The sequence below is a fragment of the Cydia pomonella genome, chromosome 3 (assembly GCF_033807575.1).
Source record: "Cydia pomonella isolate Wapato2018A chromosome 3, ilCydPomo1, whole genome shotgun sequence".
Taxonomy (NCBI): domain Eukaryota; kingdom Metazoa; phylum Arthropoda; class Insecta; order Lepidoptera; family Tortricidae; genus Cydia; species Cydia pomonella.
The window spans coordinates 6,752,971-6,775,013 of record NC_084705.1 but is presented as its reverse complement, the minus strand read 5'-3'; the positions used below and the strand labels follow the sequence as shown (position 1 = coordinate 6,775,013).

The 22,043-nt window shown below is 35.4% G+C and overlaps 1 protein-coding gene across 1 annotated transcript in view; it reads left to right on the top strand.

The window, feature by feature from the left end:
- The window catches only part of LOC133515926 (protein artichoke), a 111,681-nt gene that overhangs the window by 1,277 nt on the left and 88,361 nt on the right, over positions 1-22,043 (top strand). The gene's annotated exons all lie outside the window — the stretch shown is intronic.

Sequence of the window (22,043 nt, the reverse complement as noted above, 5' to 3'; positions counted from 1 at the left end):
CACGCTAAGTTTTCACATACTTCGCAGTAAGAATTCATGGATATCACCAAAAGTCCCATACTTGACGCAGCATTATATTCAAGTGTTGAGGCGAAGGAGAAAAAACCCAATTCATGCCGTGTCCTGAGGAAATTGAAGTAGGTATACGCAATATTTTTTCCATTTTATAAAGGAAGCAACATCGGGGCCGATAAAAATGAATCTTGGGTGAAATGCCGAAAGCAAATTAAAATGCTTGAAAATTGAGATGGAAGCGCTATGTGTATCAGGAAAATCAAGGAAAAAAATTGGGATCCAATTCATACTTTCTTTAAGTGGATTTAGAAACGAGTTTCTATGTTTAGGAAATCTGAAATACTTCAGATTGATGATGAAGTCATTTCTAAAGCGGAGGTTAGATTTATTTTTACTGATATTTTAACTATAGGCTATGAAAACTTGATAGGTACCTACTGAATCTGAGATTTGCAGTTTATGAAGATGATACAACTATTGTGGTTTAGAGTGAGCTTCAGACGCTATTGTTAAAATCTGATTGCATTTATACGCAAAGATAAAGATTAAGGTTGTGAATCGGAAAAACTTGGACCTATCTTAATCAGCGAGTGTGTTCGCTAGCTATAAGAATGTTGATCAGTTGTATACTTGGGATCCTAATCATAAACAAAGGTGGACACTGACGAGATATGCCGACGAGATGCTATGGGTAAAAGTGTAATGACCAACCTTGAAAACTGGAGGATTCGAGGTATTCGTAGTACAACCAAGGTGCTGTTGTATTCTCCATATTCGTATATGGTACAGGCAGAGACATGGACTTTGAAAAATATAATAATTCTCATGAACCGCAAGAAGATTAAACAAGCCAATTATGAGTCATCTAAAAAATCGCCAAACCAGGGGGCCTACCGCGAAAATCGAAGTTCGTCAATTGCGGGCATTTTTCTTTGTCACTCTAATTTGGTCCTAGTGAGAGTAAAAGAGAAAGATCCCCGCAATTTGCGAATTTCCGTTTTCGCAGTAGGCCCCCTGTTACTACAATTTGCTACGAGAAGATCCTCACGTTCTATGGGCACATCACGGCTTCTGACCGGCACCAGCTCGAAAAAAGTGCCGTACTTGGTCTAGTAGACTGCGGGCTTGGTCTAGTAGGTGTGGTGTAACACCATCTGGAGAGCTTTCGGCTTCATGTAGACGACTGTCCACTTGACCTTTGATGGAGTGCGAGGCTAAACTACTGAGATGCTATCTTCGCAATTAGTTAGTTAATAATAAATTAAATACCGTTTATTCACTAACAACAATATAATTAATTGAATAGGTTGACAAATAAATAAATTCGAATCATATCAACGTAGGCTTCGCCAGGTGGGTACTACCATAAATAAGCAACAGGCATCATCACTACACACGCACAATAAGCTATCCACAACAGGCCCCGTCATTTTCCCTTATGCTAATTATTCCGGTACGAAGGGCGAAGACATTCAAAAAGAATCGGCTCGAATCACACTCGGCCTAAAAGTTCCCATTACACTGGCAGCGTTTTCACGCTGTATAGCCAACGAGATCCCTGCATCAGATACGACCCGCGTGGATCGCAGCCCCTATCTCTAAGCCGGCGACCAAGTTCTTTTATAAAAGCTTTAGCAGTCTTCACCATAATTGGCACAAAATCGTACATTGATTCCTAACACTTAAAGATTGTAAGTACTTGTTAAGTACGCTTAAAGTTCTCTAACAATATTTTTTAAAGATATATAGGCGTTTTCAGAACTCACTGAAAGTTGACAGACGAATTCTTTATAATGTAACTTGTAAAGTGTGTATCTTATTTACCATTGTGTTGTAAAGAGACATAGAAACTTACTAATAATAGTCTGCGTTCAATTTTAAATGTGAAACAATACGAGTTGTACATTACTAACTTCAGTTTATTCTTACGACCATGTCGCACTAAGTTTCACACACACGGATTATAGGTAAAAGTACATAGGTAATGTGATTCTTGCTTAGAGAGAGTCTTGAAATATTATCCAGCTAATACTCTTAGGCAATAAGGATGAAAGCGTGAGGAAATATGCGGGGTTTATTTTCATAAATTCCAACCTTCGCTGATGGAGTTTCACAGAATATTCGATTTTTGCGATCTTGCGCTACTTTTATCCTACATTCTTTTTAATCCGCACTCCTTGAGATGTTTTTGATATAAGCAAGAAAAATCAACAATGATGTAAGTTTTTTTGAGTATCTACATATGAACATATTTTAGATAGCATCCTAAATTTCTATTTGAAGGTTTATATACAGGGTTTTTATTTAGTCACCTGCAATAATTAACGGGGTGAATCGCGAAAAAAAAATTACTCTCCCATACAAAATGTCAAGGTCAGACAGCCAGAATCTATGAAACATAAAAATTTTTTCAGATTTTTTTTTAATTTGTTAGACAGTAGCTGTACCCATAGGTTCTTTGTATTTTTTGTGCCTCTGCGTATGAAAATCATGACGTATATTATATGCATAATTTTAATATTTAGGTATTAGTAAAATCTCATAACAATAAAATACACATGTTAAAGCCAAGCCCACCTGACACCATCACGTTAGTTTTGATGTAGGTAATAAAATAAATTTGGATATCTTGCGACCATAAATGTGTCGTTTTAACCGATTAGCCGAGTTTTTGAACAATTTAAACCCACGGGAAACCTTAATCACCTGACTTGTAAATTGACATTTTAATCTTGAAAATGAGTACGAACCGTTGAGCAACATTATACCAAATGATTGAGATATCCGAAATTTTAGTGCCGTTTACAAGTTGCCACGGAGATCACTTAAGGATCAAATTTCTCTAAATAATGCGCTACCGTTAAATCCAGTATGAACGAAATCGGGTCTTGTTGAACGAAACTCACTCAATTTTCTCTAAACATCGTATCTAATAACAGGCAAAAATAAACCAAGGCGAAATAATATTTGCGTACTCGTACGGATTTTATAAAACGAAGCTTGGTACATGTGGAAGTAACACGTGAGTTTTAGCGATAATCTTGGTAGCGCATCCAAATAAATAAACATTTTTCTATTCCTAAAACACTTAAGGCCACTTGCACCAATCACTAAACCGGGGTTAACCGGTTAAACCTGGCGTTACCATGGTTACCAGTACAATTTGACACTGGGTTAATGGTTTAACCGGTTATCCTCGTATTAGTGGGATGGTGCAATCGCAGTGGCCCTTAGTAGTATGGATATTGGATTATCAGAAGATGGCACCCGGGAGAGAGCTGAAATAACAAGATAATGTCGCGATTCTTAAAGTACACATACCTACTTGACGTAAAGACACATCGCTTGCTCTCATGAACCAACATGATGGCGACCAATAGTTTTTCGTTTTTTGTCTAAAATTTGACGTGAAATTTTGGCTGTAAATTTTTTGCATATGAAAGCTTTCAATCGTTAAAAAGTAAATTTCTAGATTTCAATTCAATTTGTGGTCAAATAGTGTACACTAGTGCTTCATTATTCACGAAGCCACCAGCTATCGAACCTACATAACCTACACGTACTCGACGTAATTACACGTCTTCGCTCGCACGCATTTCACGCGAGCACCCAGCCGCGTAACGTTTTTATGCGCAGCCCGTATAACGAGTATCCGTAATTGAGGTACCACTCGTTCAAACGTAATTACCCCAGTGTTCTATATGGACGGAAAAGCGTTTTCAGAGCTCGATACATTGATGTATGCTGATAAATAATAAAAGCCAATTTACAGTACATATGTATTCCTAAATTTAGCATAGGGTAGGAGAATTCAGAAGTTTGAATATGCTGAGATAAAAGGCTTTGTGTCGAAGTCCCCACGGTAGTAGGGGTTAGAGGCTACAAGCTATACATATACATATATCTAACTTTGTTACATTAATTGATTAGGATTGTATCGCGGATTGGCAAAGCAATATTATTGTTTTAATTGACAGAGAGTACCTACCTACTCAACTCATTTAATATCAGTTCTTAACTTATGCTAGTGTTGGTGTAAATTATGTATTATTACTCGTATACAAATTAAAAAAGCGGCCAAGTGCGAGTCGGACTCGCCCATGAAGGGTTCCGTACCATTTATGACGTATTAAAAAAACTACTTACTAGATCTGGTTCAAACCAATTTTCGTTGGATCATATATTTTTTTTAGATTTTTCATTCCGTTATTTTAGAAGTTACAGGGGGGGGGGGGACACACTTTTTTGGGGTTCCGTAGCTAAATGGCAAAAAACGGAACCCTTATAGATTCGTCATGTCCGTCTGTCTGTCCGATTCTGTCACAGCCACTTTTTTCCGAAACTATAAGAGCTGTACTGTTCAAACTTAGTAAGTGGATGTATTCTATGAACCGCATTAAGATTTTGACACAAAAATAGAAAAAAAACAATAAATTTTGGGGGTTCCCCATACTTAGAACTGAAACACAAAAAATCTTTTTTCATCAAACCCATACGTGTGGGGTATCTATGGATAGGTCTTCAAAAATGATATTGAGGTTTCTAATATATTTTTTTTCTAAAATCAATAGTTTGCGCGAGAGACACTTCCAAAGTGAAAAAATGTGTGTCCAAAGTGGTAAAATGTTGAACGAGATCTAGTAGGTAGATTTTTCTTAATACGTCATAAATGGTACGGAACCCTTCATGCGCGAGTCCGACTCGCACTTGGCCGCTTTTTTTCATTTTGGAAATGTCTCTCGCGCAAAATATTCAGTTTAGAAAAAAATGATATTAGAAACCTAAATATCATTTTTGAAGACCTATCCATAGATACCCCACACGTATGGGTCTGATGAAAAAAGATTTTTTGAGTTTCAGTTCTAAGTATGGGGAACCCCCAAAATTTATTGTTTTTTTTTTTCTATTTTTGTGTAAACATCTTAATGCGGTTCATAGAATACATCTACTTACCAAGTTTGAACAGTATAGCTCTTATAGTTTCGGAAAAAAGTGGCTGTGACATAATCGGACAGACAGTCGGACATGACGAATCTATAAGGGTTCCGTTTTTTGCCATTTGGCTACGGAACCCTAAAAAGGCATGTGTAAAGAGTTTTACCTTCACTGGCACAAGTGTGAATTAAATGGCAAGTTACCTCCGATAAGCATTTAGTGGCTATTGTCACGCAAGGACGTGCGTGAAAAAGAATTAGGATTTTCTTTTTCACGCATAAGTGCTGAATTGCATATTGTTTTTAAAGCAAATTATAAAGCCATGTTTTTTTTTATTCATACTAACAATAAGTGTTCATTATACAGTGCGATTTGGTAGCAAAATGTAAAAATTCATTAACAATTTTCTCGAAACCTACCTTTTGTACCAAATTTATCTTATTCATCGCATATGTATAAAATTAAAATTAGCCCCAAGACTTATATTCTGGTCATCATGAGCAGTGCCATTTTACTCCCACAACTGAGACAAATGTAAAATCATCACGCGTGAATGTTCATTAAACCTTTTTATATTATTAAGACGTGCCAATAAATAGACAGGCAGATATATACAAAAAAAACTCTCACCAATACAAAAAAAAAAAAAAAAATTATAGCCTGACTGACCACAAGCTTCTTAGTTACAATTGCACATACCGGTCTCATTGTAATGCACGATCGTATTCATACTATTATAAAATATGACACAACAACAATATTATTGTTCAACACAAACTGCCACTTTCACTGTCCTTCGTTTCTAATTGTTGTTGACATGTCTACGATGTGATATAGCTCATTGTTTGTTATGAAATTAATCATTACACGGTACTCGCTGTTTGCTCAGAGAAAGTTCAAGTTATCTGGTTTTTATACGCTTTAGAAAGATATGCCGTTGACAATCAGATCAAGCATGTCATGTTTGATTATGATTTTATTGCGACCAAAAGTGTTCTAAAATAAACAAAGGTAGCTGAAAAACTGGTTTTTGATAACATCTTTGATATAACAAAAACTACCGTTACCAACATCGGCTTTTGTAAAAAGATATAATATTACTCAATTTCAGTCATAAATGCCATAATCGAAGAGAAAAATAATAATTGAAGTATTTGCCAAGTAATTGTACCTACATGTGGTTTGTACGGGAATATAAAAAGTTCCATGATTGATACCTTATCGAAGTAGAAATGCATTAACTTAACATTAACTAATGAATCATGTGCTTTGTAGGATTTTTTTCTAAAGAAGAGAGCGTTTATTCGTGGCAAAATAAAAGAGAAAACAACAAGTAACAAAACATAACAAAATGCCGCGAAATGGTTCCGACTCAGCATGGTGCTAGCGTGGCTGGGCTACTGTATCTGGCATATTTAAAATGCTTTGTGATTTATACTCAAAGCCAACAAATGATTATCTACGCCAGACATACAACACGCCATCAAACTTCTCAACTACTTATAGATCTTAAAAATTTCAGACCTGGATAGGTATTTTATTGTGGACTATTTAGAGTTTTAACGAACCTTTCTCGATACCGCCCGCCTAACAAAGGCGGTTAAACAGCCATACGGTTCTCCCACCATTAAAAATTTACAACCCTTTTAGGGAGTACGGAGTTTGAGACCTTTGGGAGGCGGACAAGATACTTACCGGAAAGTTTCGGAATTTTTTACAATAACTGAGTGAAAGAATTTACACGTGTCTCATTTTAATAAATCGGTCAACGAACCGTCAAGAAATTATGTGTTATACATTTATCTACAGAAATAAAAGTTATTGTATTACTACTATGTTTCGAGTTGAGGCTTCATTTATGAATAGTACTATTGTACGAGGGAAACAAGTGGAACAGTTTGTTCAAAAAATGTGTTATCACCTTCTACTAAAATGCTTACTAGATGCAAAGGCCCATTATGGAATGGAATGGAGATGTCAATGGAATGACAGTTAGCACCGCCATATTTAAAGTTAATCATTTCATTGATTGTATAGTGCTTCCTCTCGCATGGTTACTCTAAACTATTACTACTACAACAATCGGGATACTTGCAGGTACTCTGACCTAACCAGTTCATTACGATGCGTCCTCTCTGACGGCCTCAACCCAAGTGAACGAGCCTGTCCAACATTTACCGTGTCCCCACCACTTGCTAAAACTACCGTGTTGTCAACAGTATAATGTTATTTTCCCAACTACCCCTGTATTAATCGGGGTAACATAATAATGTTGTCACGGTATAATTATTATTTAACTGCTATCTTAAATGTAAACATAAATAAATCATGACAATTGTGCATGGTGCAACTGGCCCTAAATAAGTATTACACGCCACGTGGGGTCATCGTGTGTGCGATTATTGCATAACGTATATTTTTGACAAAAATATAAAAAAAAGATATTCAAAAATACCTTACCAAAACAAAAAGTAAAAGATGACTATATTGTTTCAGTACCGGAAATCTGGCTTTCACGTTTGAGGTCGTTATTTTAATCAAAACAAGTGTATACCTGTATCATCATACGCAATCATGTTTTATAGTATAACTTTGAACCAATTCCGGCCAACACGCTAACTAATTATGGAAACATAAACTCATAATTAGATTCCATAGGGAAATTACACCTAAATTAAAGCTCGTAATAGTACCTACTATAAATTTTCTAGCTTGTCATGATGAGACGACTAAACTCGTTTGAAATTATCATAGGTTTTAATTCGCTCGTGTAACGAGGGAGAAAGTATGAAATGGGCAAGTGAAATTGCCTGCCATAGGCACAGAATCACGTAACTTACAACTCTTTTTAGCCATCTTGCCTGGCCGCTAGAGCGTTGCAATTAAATTAGATATTTATGCATAACCAAGTGTTAATGTTCGTGGGTTACTTTTCACACTTATATTTTTACCGCAAAAAAAGGTAGTAGGTTAGGGAACTTTGTTTTTATAGAACTTACTATTCCGTTTTGTTGTTGAGTTACCAACAATCTCTTAAAGTTATCCTATTTCCCTAATCTCCCTAATATTTGACGTATCTTAAAATTCGAATTGTGCCGTTACTTTATATCTGTGAGAGATGTCAGCAGCAGAATGCGGGCGAGGTGGTCAAAATTAACTGAGCACATTCTTATTGTTTTGTGTGTCGAGATCATATTCAACACCTCATCCGCTTAGTTGCTTTTGTTGCTGACTCTGAAAACTGCGCCTACTGCGGGACTACCGCGGAAAACGGATATGCAAGAACGATAGAGAAGCAGATTACGAAATTTTGATTTTCATTTTTCGCGGTATGTCCTCTGATTTACCTCAGTAACGATATCGTAAGAAATCGTGCTTGTACTAACGTAAGGTACTACTGGTTCAATAAATAATATAAAACATAATACAATCTTAAAACCAGGTGTAACCAACACTGAGTCATGTTTGACGAAACTGAGACCATGAACCTTTCTCTTTTATCAGATAATTCTATTTAATCAAGTGTACCTAATCTAATAGAGAATGAAACAATGCCCGATTTCTTTTGGACTGTGGAACTGGTGTTTCCTGTCGTTTTAAGAACGGGTTAGAGCTAAATGAAGAGTAAATGAACGTTTTATCGATTTAAAGCACAATGAATATAACACGTCAATAAAATGAAATAAAGAAAATATATAAAAAATTGAGACAGAGACAACATTTTTTCAGAAAGACACCACAAACGATTTATAACTTTTCATGGATGTATAAAAGCCAAATAAAACTAAAGGAGTAGAAACAGAATATGTCGATTTGAATTGTCTCATAAAATATCAACTCAACCGATTTAAAAAAGCGATCAGCATTCACCTCGCGTACGTTACGTGGAGTTCACAATGGTGCGAAGTGTAACGATTGTGCAACGACTCTCGCAACCCTGACCCCTATTCTGAAAAATATTCAAGCGTGCTTAGAAATATCGCTAACGTGGTGAATGTTGCTAAACATGTTAATCTTTACAATGGGGAATGCTCCGAAGAACTTTTTGAATTGGTGCCATCGTCACGTTTTTATCACCGCACCTCCCGCAAAAGGAGCAAAGTTCATTCACATTTCTTAGATACATGGCACACCAAGAATAAGTGGGCATATGAGGCATATGGCTCGATTCTTCCTAGACCGTGCAGAATGTGGAATGAGTTACCTCCTGAGGTATTTCCTTTGCGCTATGACATGAGATTCTTCAAGAAGCGGGTATTTAGGGTTCGCAAGGGTCGGCAACGCTTAAGAGGCTCCTATGATGTTTCTTATGTTCATGGGCGATGATAACCGCTTCCCATCAGGCGGCTCGTCTGCTCGTTTGCTAACTATACTATAACAAAAAAACCGACAGTGTGTTTAAAAAAAAAATGGAATTAGGTCCACTAACCTAGTGTTACAACCTAGTCTTGATAACTGTGAAAATATCTATGCAAGCGAGTTTGATACCAATTTTTTTTATCAGAGCCTAAGATAGTCGTCCTTTTATCGTCTGCCATGGTGGCCGTCACTTTCTGACAAATATGTACTACTTAAGCGAAAGTGACCTACGGTTCAAAAACAATAAAGTGCAAGAATAATATCCGTACTGCTTTTATTAAAGTCATCTAAAATGTGACTGGGAGCGTTATTTGGCTTTTTCTGTGTAACTATTTAATAACTTCAAGTTATTGCGACATGCCAACAGTTCAAATAGCAATGTAATAATTTTGTTCGTGTAAATTGGTCTCGTTGGCATTAAACAGTGTTTAAATGCACTCACTTCATAAGTTCAAGGAAACGGATTTAGAAGGTTACGCGATATCGATACGGTATTTTCAGTTACCTAATAGTGGGGTTTAATATCACCTAGAAACAAATATTGAGTAATTCCCCTAAAATAATTTTAATGTAGCAACTTGTATTCTGGAGCAGGTACAATAATGTTATACCACAAGAAACTTGACGTTATACCACTAAATACTTAGAAAATAAAGGGAAAGTGCCTCCTTAAGACGTATATGAAGGAATTGTTGGAAATATTCGCTGTCAACGGATAAGTCTCGGTAGCTCAGTTGGTAGAACGTCGGACTTAAAGTTTACTCAACAGAATGAATTTAGAACTGTTTAGTAAAAACTAGGCCCAATGATATGTAGTCAACTAGACATAAGTACAGGCATTAGACTCATTTGTCCAAATTATATTAAAAATGTTTTTATTGAATCTGTTTTTAAATTTGTTTTCTTTGTGGCGCAATATAGAATATTAACTAATTACTTAAAGATAACCATATAAAAACTGTCGCAATTAGAACGTTTCAACCTTCACTAATTTTATCAAAAAGATTGACAGTGACTTCGCCAGCGTCAAAATCCACTGCGACTGCAGCAGCTGCAGTGCCAATCTAAGGATAACCTATATGTGTAAAGCCTGGCCAGTAATATATGCACACGCGCCATATTGCGGAATTTCGTCGGAACAAAATTTTTCAAACTAAACTGAACTGTCAGCCTATACATGAAAATAACAGCGCCCTCTTGACAATGATCATATTTTTTTGGTCGGGCGTTTGGAGGATTTAGATTACCAATTTTGGAATTTGAGCGAGCTCAATGTATACAGCGCTGGTGGCCTAGCGGACAGCGGTGGTGGCCTAGCAGCAAGAACGTGCGACTGCAATCCGGAGGTCCCGGGTTCAATTCAAACACCGACTCCCACATTCGGAACTTATGTACGAAATAACATTTGATATTCACCAGTTGCTTTTCGGTGGAGGAAAACATCGTGAGAAAACCGGACTAATCCCAATAAGGCCTATAGTTTACCCTCTGGGTTAGAAGGTCAGATGACAGTCGCTTTCATAAAAACTAGTGCCTATGCCAATTCTAGGATTAGTTGCCAAGCGGACCCCAGGCTCCCATAAACCTTGGCGAAATGCCGGGACTACGAGAGGAAGAAGAGCGAGCTCAATGTATATTTACCTATGTACCTATGTATATTTACCTATATACTAATGTACCTATGATATATTTAGGCTGCAAGTTTGTCTCGGCCATAGTAAAATCATGACATAATATACCTGGATAGGGAGCCGAATTAACCAACTAAAATAAATGTTTGCGCAACGTGCACAATCAAGCCAGACATAATTTAGAATGGAATCATATTAGCTTACCTCGTTTAGTTTGTATAGCTCTTATATCCCATCCAATCCCATGAAATCATATTCCATCTTTATGAAAAGAATAAGTAATGAAACTATTCAGTCGTCATATAAGAATGAGACGAAGTAAACGAAAAAGTAATGAGATGGTTAGACTTTAATAATAATAATTCAGCATATATATGTCCTACTGCTGGGCACAGGCCGCCTCTCACGGGCGAGAGGGCTTGGGTTATAGTCCCTACGCTAGCCCAATGCGGATTGGGGACTTCACGTACACCTTTGAATTTCTTCGCAGATGTATGCAGGTTTTCTCACGACGTTTTCCTTCGCCGAAAAGCTGGTAGCAAATATCAAATTATATTTCGTACATAAATAAGTACCGAAAAACACATTGGTACGAGCTAGGATTTGAACCCGGGACCATCAGAACATGGGTCCAATCGCTTACGCATTTAACGCGTTAAAACATAGAGGGAACGAATGGAAAATCGCACACATCTGGTAGGCATCCGTGGCTCAGTTGGCAATTGGACTTGTGTTCCAATGGTCGCAGGTTTGAGTCCTGCCGGAGGATGAATAATAGTTATTTGTACAACAAGAGAGCAAAGTTTGATATTTCTTCGAGTCCTTTTTTTCTCTCGCTACGCTCGTCTCATCTATTGTAGAATCTTTCGCTTGCACGGGACTCAAAAGCGCACGAGATGTAAATAACTTTGATCTCGTGTACAAAAAATTTCACGACAGCAGTGTGAACATATTTGAAAGGTATAAATACAACCTGACAAAATGTAATCCGTCTTCATTACTATTTCATTCATGTTTTCTTAAGGTATTCTAACAATGAAGTTTAATTACCGCAATAAAACAAAACGAAAGAAATTTCAATAAAATAATACGGAAATAATGAAGTAACAAACATCAATTGACAACTTTTTTTTGTAACAAAAATACTTTGTAAGATACGGTTCGAATCGCGGATACAACTATTTGTCAACTATGTATACGAGTAGTAAAGATCGTTAAAAGTAGAATTATTTACTTTGCGTAACAATTGCGTATTTTTTAAGGTTCATTGTTTTTATTGTATATTAAAATATGGTGTTTTTACAAATTTTAAACTCTTATTTCATTAATTAATTATTACCGACTATTATTGAGGACTCGTAGGGTGTTTTCGAACGATGCGATCTGACTTATTTCGGGGGTCTAATATAAACCGTCAATATACCGTTGAATTACTATGCACTTATTTTTGTCTCTATCTTTTTGCTAATGACGTGAAAGGGACAAATACAATGGAATCCAAATAATTCGATCTTGTATTAGGCCCCGCACGATGAAATGACATGCGAATATAAAGGTCAATTGAATGTTATTTTGTCTCAGTCAGTGAGCAAAATCGCATTTTTCTCCCTGTTTTTAAGCAGCAAATTACCCTTGTTCCAGCTGCTGACGTAAAAAACTTATTTATAAACTGGAGACAAAGTCCATTCGTCATTCATTAAGTCCTTACACGAGTGCTCACTTACACGAGATCGAAAATTCCCTGAATTACCAATTAAGCTCCTGATATAGCGGTATAAATAAATATTGGAACGTGTACTGGAAACTAAGTCCATTTTATGTTTCATTAAATAAATTTGATAAAGTGCGCGACTGTACGCAGTTCGAATAACGAATCACCTAGATTCTACTATGACACCAAATAATTACTGGTGGAATTATTAACTTACGTGGCGCTTGTCTATGCATGCTTACCTAAACGTTTTAAACATTAGCGAGATTTTGTTTACCAATATTTGAAAACTTAAAAGATAGTTACTGCAAACTTACTTCAAGAGAGAAGTTCCTCTCCATAATTAAGTCCCTAAGTACATAGTAAAACTTAGTTAACCTATTATATTTACGACTACTTATCCGTACTAGTAACCGTCAGCAATAAAACACGTTATGGCAGAAAACAATTACATGTAGGTACATTTATTTTAACGTATTAAAATGTACTAATTCCTTTATGGGATCTATTGAGATATCGAAGAAAGGTAATTCGTACAAGCCCTTCAATATTACTAAAAATACATATTAACCTCTTTGTATTGGATGTGAAATGTAGTAGATGGCTATTTTAATCGGCATATAATATATCGGGTGTGGCCTGTAACATGGGCAAATAATAAAAACATATATTGTACTCCTCAAACGATAACTTTTATTTAACAACTTCTTAGAGCTCCTATTTTTCAGACAAAATAAATATTATCTTCAATGTACATTGTGATTCGCGTTTCTTGTCACCATTCAAACAAAAAATTCGTAATAACATGCGTCTTAGAATACTCTTTAAAGTATTTGTTGTGCAAATGTTGCTCAGTTTGAGGTAGTTTAACTATAGTCTCATTTAGGTATTTCTCCTGTTACAGGACACACCCGGTACGCTTAGCCTAACTGCCATAATATACTAATTTTAAAGTTTAGATTGAATTTCGGATAAAATATTGGAGCAAAATATTTAAAAAGAGATAAAATGCGTTAGTCAGTTTAATTTAATATTTATTTATTAGAAAATATTTTAGGGTAAAAGTCGCTTTAATACTTACTCGTTTCGGCTTTATTTATCGTCTCCGTATAATTTCTTCTGAATATAAATAACTCTCTTTGCGAGTGGCGACGACGTGTGTGTAAATTTCCTGCGAAGGATCTTGACTTCATACGGAAAATGGCGGTGGCAATAACCTCATTACCTGCCTCTAGGGACTAAAAATAATTCAATCTTACAATTGTATTTTACTCTGACAGGCTAAGGTTATTTGTGTGTAATTATATTTGATTTAGAAACGAAGCTCGAGTCCGCAGCAAGTTCGATTCTCCATACAAATGTAAGTAGTTACGCTCGCATTTTAAAACGACTAGCTGAATTGCTCTGAAACTTTGTACTTACAATAGGATGAGGTATAGCCACGCCTGTAAATAGTTTACGTAGCTTCAGATACCATAGTTAAAAATACTACGAATTTAAGTTTTTCATACAAAACTATTTCGTTTGTTTTATGAGCTGGAGCTATACAGGGGTGGATATTGAATATATAGGTCATAGTGAAAAAAAATTGGCTGTTTTTTGACAAACATTTTGGCAGCCTTGACCATTCTAGGAGAGTCCATTTTTTTTCGCGATTTCGGGGTTTGTCCCATGGTAAACGTTCCTAAATTTGACCTATATATTCAGCCCGTAAATTATTGCAGGTGACTAAATAAACAACCTGTATAAATTAAGTACAGGCATAGGCCTGAAACGACATAAGTGACTCATGTCATTGTACGTGGAAAGTGTGATTGCAATCCAACACGTAGTTTTAAAATAAGAACGAAACTCCGTTTGTATGGGAATGTGAAATTTGGCCGAGCTTGCTGCGAACTCTTAAAATACAATATTAAAATCCGTAGGGTCCTATTCAGGGACGAAAAAGTGTTTTTCTCCTTTAGCATACAAAATTGGCACTTCAAAATTTCGTGAGTAACCAACCCCCTACTAATCTATTTTCTGCCGCAGTGCCGCATAAACACTAAGTGTTCCTCTGAAAGCCGTATTTTCAGAAAACAAACAAAAATACATTTTGAGCAAATCACTTAAAACATTAGGTGCGCTTTGTGGCCCCAAATTAAGTGACCATTTATTATTCAAGCGCCATTTTAGAAATTCTGACCGCATCACCTCGGCTTGAGAATTTAACGCGTTGAAATTTTAGTGATAAACGTACGTCCCAGGTGTAAGGAAGTTACTAGAAAATGCTAAAGTTTTGTTTGGATCATAACCGATTGTTTAAGTATTAAAAACATTTAAAAAATATATAGTGAGTTATGTACTTAATCGGTCCGAAAATTTACAACGCTATTCCGAATGTCATTAACATTTAGAAAATAATAATTCATTTTATAAATAATAATAAAAAATGGTTAATTAATAAGGCTTTTTATGACATGCGTGAATTTTGTGACATTTAATTTTAATTTTTAATATAATTGTTATTATTTTTCATTATTATTATTAGAAATTTGACACTGAAATTTTATTATTTAAACTGTTTTTTGACGTGTAATGTTTATGTTCATTTACGAAATAAATGAATACGAGTAGGAAATACCAAGGCATTCCATTCGATATGTAACTTTGTTGCTGTAAAGCTTTATTCTCGAGAATGTTGCAAAAATAAATTAAAGAGAATGAGCTTTAATGTAAAGTAGATGTAATATAGTAGGTAATTATTGCGTATCTTGGGCATTGTATGCCATCTAGGGAGCAAATATCGGTTTATAAATTGCCGCGTGCTTATCTTTAGTGCCTCATCTAGCGCTTTGGGTGCTGTTTTGAATTTGTATTGGTTAATATTATTATAATGTTCTAGCATTTAGGCCAATTATGAGTAGATTGGTTTTGTTTAGTTTAAAAATAGTTTAATTAATTTTTAACTGAATGTCAAATGGTATTTTAGTTAACACAACCAAACAAGATTGGCCGCAACACATATGTCGCATTGGGCAGAAGGGTTATGGAATCATAAAAAAGAAAAAGTAGCTTATGCAGCTAAAAGATAAGTAGGTAGTTGTGTTGTGCGTAATATGGTGGACGAGAGCCAAAAAGCGTCCATGTGCCAACCTCTTACCTTGCAAGTGTAACATTTGGCCTCGGCTTGGCTGATAAAATTGCAAACACAGATTCAGAACTGTCTAATTATATACCTACAATATAGGTGTATTATTCTCGTCTTATTTAATATTTTCATGTAGGTCTTGTATACCTTATAGATTATACCTTAATATTTTTTTAGTTTTGACAGCCTGTCTGGGCTAGTGGGTAGTTATCTAGATATCTAGATTTATTTCTGTGATGAGCACAGATTTTTGTTCCCGAGTCATGAATGATGCCTATGTATTTAAGCATTCATAAATATTCATATATTATATACATATATATATCGTTGTTTAAGTACCCAAAACACAAGCCTTATTGAGCTTACTGTGGGACTTAGACAATTTGTGTAATAATGTCCTATAATATTTATTTATTTATAATTAAAATACACTCAGTAACTACACGTAGTTATTCGAAAAAATATTACAAATAAATATAAAAATATTGCACGCACGGAAAGGGTTATATTTCGACGTATGACATTTTTAAAAGCAATTTTCATAGTTTAAGCTTTTGTGCATAAATTGCTATAAAAATTTTAAAGTGCATTTTAGACCTGTGTGTGATTTTTTCTAGCGAAAATCAAAAAATCACGATTCAATTTTTTTTTTTCACAAGAGAAATTTTTTGAAAATCATATTTTGATGTCAAAATGTGGTACAATTATTCAAAAACACCGCTCTCTGACCCTATACTACGGCACCATAAAAAAACATAAAATGCTTAGGGAAATTGACGATAACACCGACGACGTTCAGGTCGCTGCAATAATGCCGGGATGGTAGTGCAGCTGCAGTTGGAAATACTTTTAAATCACCATGCTACGTGCAGTCGGTATTGTCATTCAGTTTACCATGGAAATTGACAATAACACCGACGCGTTCATGTTGCTAGTGGTGCCGGGATGCTGCAGTCAAAATGGAATGTTAGGATGTATAAAGAAATCTGTGCACATAATCCCCATCAAATTTCTCTTGATGGAACGTTCCTTTCCCGTGACCTTTAGGTTTTTATCTCCTGAATTAAAGTTTCTCGTCACGTGTTCGTCTCCGCATATCTCTCGAAATTAATGCCTTTTTTCATGCTTTCTTAGACAAAAGAAATATGTGGACTTGCCGTTTGTAGACAAGGGCTATCACGCCTCCGTTGTGAAGATGGAATGCTTCCGGAGGCGTTTGCACATAAACGTTAGTCACGTAAATAAAACAAAAAAGGTACAATAGGAATAAGTTTTACTAGCACCAGATACTGACCATGTGACCTTGATGGTAAATTTAGCGATTGAGAAATTAAGGCCAAAAATACAAGATCGATATAACAGCATTTAATTTATGAATTCGACTTTTATTTAACGGTCAAATTCGTACTTTAAGATACGTCAGAAATATCCTAATGATTTCTGAAGATTCTTAGTTTTTACTCAGTGATGGTTTTAGCAATTTAGGTACGAATACATAAAATGGTATTTCCGATCATTCCTTACTTTTAACTTTAGGGTGGGTTTCAGTCATTATTGGATTTTACTCGGCTTTGAACGGGTTTAAAAATGTTGTGTTTCAAAAGCCAATGGTCGTAAGTTCTTTACATGTAACCTTCACATCAGACCAAAGGGCCAGACTAACAGGCTGGGTAAGGGCTGTTTTACTTGTGTTCGTTAAGTTCGCTCACGACTATATGAGTCGTTAAAGGAATTTTAAGTATCGTCTGGCGTCTGAATATTGGGAATACTTGATCGCCGACCTTATTATGGGCACCAAAGATAACGAATTCAATTTGCAAAAGCAACAAGGCGAAGCGAAATAAATTTCGCCTTTGAAGATAATTTAGTCAGTTACTTAAATTTTTTGCGCTTTCCTGGATAAATGCAAAAACGATTCTGAAATTGCGGTATGTTTAATTTAATGCCTCTGTGTCTGCTAGAAGCACCTTAGGTTATTGATGAACTCAGTGATTACTGATAAAATTAAGAATTTGTTTCAGTAGACTGTGAATGTGATTTTTCTTGCAGCGAAATTAGCAACAGGTATGTCATTTTACTCAATATAAGTAGTTAAATATTCAAAATTCAATCGCTCCGCATTTCGGCTGTCGTAGTTTGTTTATACAAATATAAAAATATGCTTGGAAGGCGTTATTTACATGCCTTCATGTATTAAAATATTAAATTTGTGTTTTGTTTATTTTGGACAAAAATACTTGAAGCTTTTTCTTCACAAATTACCTAATTTTCAATATTGATTTAATTATTGAATTGATCTAAATATATTTGTAGATTTTAATATTTGTTCTTTTCATTTATATTTATAGGACCGAATTTGGGGTATAAATTGCTTACAAAGGATGGTCTAGAAATAAATTAACATTTGAATCGGCCGTTATATTTGTTTGAGTGATAATGGCAAATGCAGGGTATGTCAAAAGAAATAGTGGCCATTACGGATTTAAAAGCATAATCTCATTTGCCGGAGAACAGTTAGCATTTTGTGCACGCAAATATTATTTAAACCATGATGTTTTACACCAGGCTTTTAGGCAAATTATGTAATGTTCAAAATATACGCAAATACGCAAAGAATATCTTGGCCCCGCTTGCTTAAGCAATTAGAATTGGGTTCCGAAGTCCAGAGACGAGCGTTTAAATGATTGAATATTACAATCCTAGAATCAAAAATGTTACGTGGCTTTCAAAATATGGGGCGAGTTCTATTAGCTCAACCTGGTTTTTCTACGATAAAACGGTCTGTTTCTTAAATGGTACCAGTGAAAGGGTATGTATTGCAGATTTTTTTGTAACCAACCTACTTGGTATCAAGAGGAAGGGACAACGACTCCCCTCACCCTCTCCAACGAGGCTATTTCAGCAGTTTGGAAAAAATCGCCGGAAATCGTATTTCCAAAAGAGGTAACGATAACTGGCCACCTCACGACCCAGATTTATCTCTAATAGATTTTTCTTATCGGGGATATCCTAAAAGTAAATTTTTGTCAGCCGTCTAAGCTCCATGGAGGAATACCAAAAAAAAGTATATGGGGAAAAACATAAAATATTCTTTGGAGCTTTTCAGGTTGTAATGAAAATTTTCAGGTTCAAGTTGCATTGCAAGTTGCAACATTTTATATTAATCGCTTTTGAAAAAAAACCCTATGGATGTTACCACACTAATCGATTGATAAGTAGAAACTATCGATCGACGTCGACTGTTCCATTCCACCATCGATCGATTATCGATCGATTGGTGCGGTAACACCCTAATTTGTCTACTTTTATTACAAATATAAACGTTATTCCTCTGTTTGAATACTTTGTTATTTAAAATAAGATTTTAAAATCTTTACTTATTTTTGTACCTCCCTGTATAAAATAAATAAGTATTATAGTATAGGACATTCTTACACAGATTGACTAAGTCCTACAGTAAGCTTTAGAAGGCTCGTATTGTGGGTGCTCAGATAATGATATATATAAATACTTAAATACATACAAAACACCCACGACTCAGGAACAAATATTTGTGCTCATAATACAAATAAATGCCCTTACCGGGATTCGAACCCGGGACCATCAGCTTCATAGGCAGGGTCACTACACACTACGCCAGACCGGTCGTCAAAAATAAATAAAAGAAATAAATTTTAAAAGATATCCAATCTAGTTATCTTCAGGGTTTTTCTAAATAAATTGTAGGTAAAACCTAAGGAGGGGTGCCTTTATTATTTAACAGGTAATATAATTTCTCTTTGAGCAATCCCTGCTTAATACATTTCTCCGAACCAAATTTCTCTGTAAAATAGGATCCTTATTAAGTTGATATTGGATAATGTACTCATTTCTATAAAATTCCTGTAAATAATTAGATATTTCTATTTCAATTTAATTTATAATAATTACCAGTTGTTTAGGAGTTTATTTAAAACAAAGTGGACATCTGCGCGAAATCTCCTTTTCATATAAACGTCCCTCCCTATTAATTAACATTATTGAAAATGTTTTAACACAATTAGATATATACCAACCATAGATTGAGCAACTTTTTGATTTTTCCGAATTTTCAATTATTTAGTTTGGAGCATTTAAACATTTAATATGGATATTGTTTTTGACTTTTAATGCTTACAATAATCAAAAAATCCAAAAAAGTCAAACGAGGGGGCATAGCTATAGTTAATAAACTACAAATAACGTATAAATATATTCCATAATGTACTCGTAAATATTCAGAGAAGGAAATGAAGACTACGTTTGTATGGAGAAGCGGGCGTCCCTTTTCCTCTTAATGACAACTGACCGCGTAGCCAACATGCAAATCGCTTACGCTCCGTAGCGATCGAAACGCAACTGTCACTGTCGCACTAATATGGAAGAGTGATAGAGAGACACAAAGCGTTCGTTGTCGAAGCGATAGCGATTGTCACCTTGGCTAGGCCGGCAGATTAGAATACTCAATATTGTCAGAACCCCTAGTGTAAATTTATTCGATAGCGTGACCTGACGTATGCGTTTGCGTTAAGTCTCATTTTGTATGGGATATAGAAACAGCGCGCCAAGCGGGACGTTTTGGAAACTCAAATCCCATACAAAATGAAATTTAACGCAAACGCGTACGTCACGTTTCGCTATCTAATAAATGTACACTAGGGGTACTGATTTCAAACTCATTACCTACGGAATCTGAGGCGCACAGTCAGCATCAAAAGTAGCGGATCAGGCTTATCGTCGAAAGTATCCTATTATTTAATAGATCAAAAAGAGACATGTCAAATACGGCGAAGAGATATGTTAAATGTCTAAATTCCATACGGGCGAATATTTAAATGGCGGTTAGCATAGGACCTAAGAAATATCGAGATAATTTTCGCTTGGAAATATGAAAATAATAACCATACCTACAAAATAATTCGGCAGATACTGACTGTACATATTTATATAAAAAAGAAAAAATTAGCCTAAAAATGTACATTATCGTCAATCGAATACTTTTGGATCACCCTCAAAGTGATGATAATAAGTAGGTGCAGGCATTTTCTTTGCTATAAAGTGCGTAACAACTCGGTCACAATGATTTTTCCACATAATTAAACATACAAACCAATTCGAACGTACACTGATATCAAAATGATATCTAAATGTTGTCATTTTGTTATCGTGCTATAGCTAAATGACATCATTTAGATATAGATTGTGGCATTCACGACGACGCGTCGCTTGTCTCATATTTTCATTTTATTACAAGTTAGATTTTGCAAATCTGCGCGTCATCGTGGATGGCACGAACTATATCAGCGTAATACGTTCGAATTAGCCTGAAGTTAGATCAATTATTTTTCAGTAGGTATTTACAAAAACGAAACCAATTTTTATAAACTGTGTAAACAAGATGAGGCTATACATGTAGAATGTAGATATAGATATTTTGAATACTCTGTGGTAGGTACAGTCGCCATAAGATATATTGGAGCAGCTGAGGTGCTTAAATATATATAAACATGCGCTCCAACGCCTTGACAATAGAGGCGTGTGCGGATATTTGTTAGCACCTTGGACGCTCCGATATATCCGATGGCAACCATACTACTAATCTCGATTAACTAAACAAAGGAGTGTTGTGCAAGACGAAACTACGATTCGGTTTCTTGCATTCAGTTTGAGTTAGTTATCAAAGATATTATTTTCCAAAAGACCCGTAATCTTCTCGCAATGTTTAAATGTTCGTTCTTGCGTAGCTCGTCTACAGCATACGACCCGATTCGAAATACTATACGATACATCAAATATTAGGTCTAGATCCGATATTGATCAGATATGTCTACATGCCCTACGATGACAGTTCAGTTTCGTATGAAAAATTTAGTTCCAATGAAATTCCGCAATATGGCGCGTGATCATATATTACTGGTCAGGCTTTACCTACAAGTTGGGGAAAGTTCCATATTATTAACAGAAAATAGCGTCTGTTTTCGGATTGTTTGCTCCTCGAGATTTGTGTGAAGACACTCAAATTTGAGGATTAGTAAATTTATAAGGAGATTTCTTTGAAACGGAGTTGCTGGGAAATGTTCATTTCAAAATACTTACTTAGTAGTTACTGAAAATCGCATTGAAGTAATGAATTTACTTAGGTACCTGTTAAGATTCTCAGGTTTAGTTTTGTAAAGAATTTATGTGTGTATGTATAGAAAACTGATATATACTAATATAATATTCTTAAAAAAATACTCATATA